Genomic DNA, 5,602 nt, shown 5'->3' with positions numbered 1-5,602 from the left:
TTCATCTACTGACCTTGCACAGATTCCAGGAGAGGAGTATGGGAGTTTGCAAAGAAATGGATGTTCACATTGGGAATAGCTGGAATGAGCTGGAGGGGTGGAGGTGGGAAGGAACCATCAAAACCTGAAATAGAGCTCTAAGAGTCATCAACAAACAGATAGTACTTGAAAGCAAGAGAGTCAAGTAAATCACTCAGCAATAGTCTTGGAGTAAGAAGACACTGAGGAGGACGTGGGACTGCGCTGTGTCTTGTTGGAGAAGCAGGACGATTCGTTACCTACCGGGAATGTCTTTGGCTGTGGGCATCCCCCGCTGTTCTTTAAGTTTTTGCTCTCTTTTCAGCCACACAAAGCTGCACCCAAGCTTGTTTGACGTCTGCTCTGTCAAGTGTCCATGATGTTGGGCCCTGAGAGAGGTGAAGGTTTTGTGGTCAAGCTCCGTGGCCTGCCCTGGTCCTGCTGTGTTGAGGATGTGCAGAATTTCCTCTCCGACTACATGATCCATGATGGGGTCACAGATGTTCATTTTATCTACAGTAGAGAAGGCAGGCAGAGTGGTGAGGCTTTTGTTGAACTCAAATCAGAAGATGATGTAAAAATGGCCCTTAAAAAATACAGGGAAAGCATGGGACATCAGTATATTGAAGTGTTCACGTCCCACAGAACCGAGATGGATTGGGTGTTGAAGCACAGTGGTCCAAACAGTGGTGACACTGCCAGTGATGGTTTTGTTCGACTTCAAGGACTCCCGTTTGGATGCACCAAGGAAGAGATCATTCAGGTCTTCTCAGGGTTGGAAATCATGCCAAACGGGATCACATTGCCTGTGGATCCTGAGGGCAAGACTACAGGGGAAGCCTTTGTGCAGTTTACTTCACAGGAGTTAGCAGAGAAGGCTCTAGGGAAGCACAAGAAGAGAATAGGGCACAGGTATATTGAGATGTTCAATAGCAGTCAGGAAGAAGTTAGGTCATACTCGGATCCCCCACTGAAGTTCATGTCAGTGCAGCGGCCGGGGCCCTATGACCGCCCTGGCACAGCCAGGAGGTATACTGGCATCATCAAGCAGGCAGGCCTGGAGAGGATGAGGTCCGGTGCCTACAGTTCAGGCTATGGGGGTTATGAGGAGTACAGCGGCCTCAGTGATGGCTACAGCTTTGCCTCCGACCTGTTTGGGAGACCTCACTCTCTGGGGTATACGACTACAGGTATAGAGATGGTAGGTTCACTGTCCAGAGCACCACTGGACACTGCATCCATACGAGAGGGCTGCTCTACAAAGCCACAGAGAATGACATTTACAACTTCTTCTCCCCGCTCAACCCTGTGAGAGTCCACATTGAGATTGGCCTTGATGGAAGAGTGACCGGTGAAGCTGATGTTGAGTTTGCCACTCATAAAGAAGCCGTAGCAGCCATGTCCAAAGACAGGGCAAACATGCAACATAGATACATAGAACTTTTCTTGAATTCCACAACAGGGGCCAGCAATGGGGCATATAGCAGTCAGATAATGCAAGGCGTGGGGTGTCAACCCAGTCCACTTACAGTGGTCTCGAGAGCCAGTCTGTGAGTGGCTATTATGGGGCTGGCTATGGTGGCCAGAACAGCATGGGTAGATATAACTAGTTTTGTAGTAGCTTTTGAGTTATTTCAGTCAAATTTTCACAGGCAGCCAACAAGCAGTGAAAAACAGTTATTACTCTAGAGGAAGCTAGGGGACCCGTTTTGCACCATGAGTTTGTGAAATCTGGATTAAAAAATTACCTCTTAAGTGTTTTCTCATGCAAACTTTCTTCTAGAAAGTGATATTGAGTAAAATAAAACTATTTTCATCTTTTGTTGATTAACATTTTGGTAGTGTACTTCTGGAGTGATGTTATCTGAGTTAAAGTAGCTTTAAGTATGTTAAATGTGGATCTTTTACACCACACCATTGTGAACACATTGGGGAGGCATGCTTTTTTGGAAAACTCAAGGTGCTAGATCCCTAATTCAAAGAGGACATTTCTCATGTTTGTTCATTCTAGCTTATTTTCATTTAAAATCTCTTAAATTTAAGCTTTTCAAAAGTTAGTTTTGAAAATTGAGACACATTACTAATACTGTAGGAATTGGTGAGGCCTTGACTTAAAAACTTTCTTTGTACTGTGATTTCCTTTCGGGTGTATTTTGCTAAGTGAAATTTGTTAAATTTTTTTGTTAACTCAACTTTTTTCTTAAAAAGACTTTTTCACACACACACACACACACACAAGAAGACACTGAGGCTAGATTTCTGGGAACATCTACAGAGGAGCCCGAGGAGGACAATACAGACAAAAATCATGAGCACGATATAATGGAAACCAAAGAAGGAGTAATTTTCTAGAAATGAGATTTGTTCTTAACATCACACACTACTGAGAAGTTCCCTCTGAAGTATGTCTGCAGCTTTTCTAATATGGAAACCACTTATCAGCATAATGAAAGCTGATGGTTGGGGCAGAGACCAGAATGCAGAGACTGAACTATGATGTGAAGATGTCAGTGTTAACTATTTTTTCTGAAAATCGGAATCTGGGTAGTTCTTTTTCACAATAGCAACACTAGTTGTGTGTGTGCTAAGTCGCTTCAGTCGTGTCAGTGCTTACTCAGTCGTATCAGTCATGTCTGACTCTTTGTGACCCTATGAACTGTGGCCTATCAGGCTCCTCTGTCCATGGGATTCTCCAGGCAAGAACACTGGAGTGGGTTGCCATGCCCTCCTCCAGGGGATCTTCCTGACCCAAGGATCAAACACAGGTCTCCTGAATTACAGGCAGATTATTTATTGCTGAGCCACCAAGGAAGCCCACAATACCAATTACCATATGTTAAATAACAAATATATAGAAGGTGAGTATTACAATTTCTTTCAACTCAGGAGAACATATTATTGGGTGCCTTGGCTGTTGGGGATATGAAGAAGATCAAGGTGAGGTCACTGTCCCCAAGGTGCCTATAACACAATAGGAGACAGACAAAGAGGTCTGGGGGCATAGATGAGGGAAGCATAATTTCTGTCAGAAGGGTTTGGGAATCTGAGAAATCCTGACAGAGGAAATGACATTAGAGCTGGGATTTGGAAGATGAGTGGAAATTCTCCTGGTTGAGGGTGGAGAGGGCATTCTAGGTAGAGGGACACAAAGGCAAAAGCTTGTAGACAGAAATGTCTCTGCCATGTTTGGGGATGACTTGTGGCTCAGTGCAGATAAAGGGCATGTTAGTGAGTTTGGACTTTAATAGAGATAATGGGAAGCTTCCAGAGTTATTTTAAGCTAGATCAGTCACATGTCCAGAATTGAAAGAGTCCAATTGCAAGTGGGAAGACACACTGAGAGACTTCCATAACTTTCTGAGTAAGAGAGGATGAGCGCCTGTTCGAAGAGGGTGGCAAAATATTGGAGGAGAATGAAACAAACAGCAAAGCAAGGCATTTGAGCTAATTTAGGAAATAAAGATGATGACTTGGTGATTGATCATAGTGAAATTATTAATCTCTCGAGCTCTGGAATCAGGAAGAATTCTAGTTCTGCAACATTCCATTTGCGTGCTCTTAGAAACATTATTGGGCTTCCCAGGTGGTGCTAGTGGTAAAGAATCCTCCTCCCATGAGGGAGGCTCAAGAGACTTGGGTTTGATCCCTGAGTCAGGAAGATTCCCTGGAGGAGGGCATGGCAACCCACTCCAGTATTCTTGCCTGGAGAATCCCATGGACAGAGGAGCCTCATGGGCTACAGTCCATAGGGTCGCAAAGAATCAGACATGACTGAGCAAGCACAGACACATTATTTAATATTTCTGAGCCTCGGTTTCCTCATCTGCATAATAAGGATAATAAAATGCCTACTGTATAGGACAAAACAAGATTAAGTAATAAATAAATTTTAGCGATTATGTTTAATATTATTATTTTTACTGCCAGCTAAATTGCAGTGACTGATGGAAATGCCCAATAGGCAATTAGATATGTGAATTGAAGTGTGAAAGGAAAATATGGACCAGAGATTTTTGATTTACCTTATTACCTTGGAGGGTGGTTGCAGTGCTGTGAAGGGCAGAGATGGAACTTTGCAGAATATTTGCGCTTAGAAGTGGCAGGAGAAAGTGTACAGAAAAGTAGTGGTATGTGTGTGAGAGAGAGAAGTCTTACCTTTGAGAGGATCGTTTTAAACTGCTAAATGCAGTAGCTTCATCTAAATCCTTAATTCCTGACACCTCTGCACCATTAGATGCAAGTGACCTCTTCAAACCTTCTTTTAGAAACTCTCTTCTTCAGTTTCCATGGCATTTGGTTCTCTTCTATCTTCTCTGATTATGCATAGAACATCTCAGCCTTATCTTGTGCCAACTCCTTCATTTTATAAATGAGGAGACAAAAGAGCCAGAAAATGGAAGTAGCTTGTTCAAGGTTCACTGTCAATTGTTCCTTCCTTGTCTTTATTTCCACCCTTTTCTCACTTCCCACAGTTCTTTGCTCTTTGCCCTCCTATACTCACTTTTTCTTTCTAAAAACTCATCTTTTTGCACAGTTTCTAGGTTTGCTTTTAGGTTTTTTGATTGCCAGCTTGAAATCTCCCATCCTTGCCTCTCTCCAGAGCTGCTATCCCACCCTTTCAATAGTTAGTCAGATGTTCCACCAACACCTCATACTTAGCATGTCTGAAATATCATCTTTCCCTACAAGGCTAGCTTCCCTCTGACTCCATTACCATATCAATGCTGCCTTCATTCTCTTAGTCAGCTACTGCTACTGCTAAGTCGCTTCAGTTGTGTTTGACTCTGTGTGACCCCATAGACGGCAGCCCACCAGGCTCCCCGTCCTTGGGATTCTCTAAGCAAGAACACTGGAGTGGGTTGTCATTTCCTTCTCCAATGCATGAAAGTGAAAAGTGAAAGTGAAGTCGCCCAGTCATGTCCAACTCTTCGCAACCCCATGACTGCAGCTCACCAGGCTCCTCCATCCATGGGATTTTCCAGGCAAGAGTACTGGAATGGGTTGCCATTGCCTTCTCCTTATCAAATCTGGTCAATTGGTCCTATATAAATGTCCATGTAGTGCAGGAGTTAAGCACACTGCCTGTAGGGACAAAACTGCCTGGGACCAAATAATGGTTCTGTGATATTGGACAAGTGAATTATTTTGAACCAGAGGCCATTAGAGCTGGAAGAGAACTTAAAGATAATTATTTCCCAAAGCGTCACCTTTTTCAGAAAAGAAATCTGAATCCCTGAAAGGTAAATCCCCACAGCCTGTAAATATGAGTCAGGACTGGAACCCAGGACTACTGGAGCTCCAAGTCAGTGTGCTTTGTCCTGCACCATTGGTGCAGGTCCTGCTGTCTTATTGGACCTGTCACCTCTGCCACCTCCCAAGACTGAATATTTATAACTTTGTGCCTGGATTATTGACACAGCCTTCTATCTACTCTTGCAACCTTTCCTTTACCCCATCCCCAGTTCATCCTGCCAAGTTAATCTCCCTAAAACTTCATTTCCATCTTGTAATTCCCCTCATTGAAAAGCTTTTGGTGGTTCCTCCTTGTCTACCATATAAAATTCAAATGTCCGAAAGTGAAGTT

At 43.5% G+C, this 5,602-nt stretch overlaps 1 pseudogene; it reads left to right on the top strand.

Moving 5' to 3' along the window:
- The first annotated feature begins 394 nt into the window (after positions 1-394).
- On the top strand, positions 395-1,628 carry LOC122689679 (annotated as a pseudogene).
- Positions 1,629-5,602: the final 3,974 nt, after the last annotated feature.

The sequence above is a fragment of the Cervus elaphus genome, chromosome X (genome assembly GCF_910594005.1).
Source record: "Cervus elaphus chromosome X, mCerEla1.1, whole genome shotgun sequence".
Lineage (NCBI taxonomy): Eukaryota > Metazoa > Chordata > Mammalia > Artiodactyla > Cervidae > Cervus > Cervus elaphus.
This window is presented reverse-complemented; position numbering and strand designations above follow the sequence as displayed.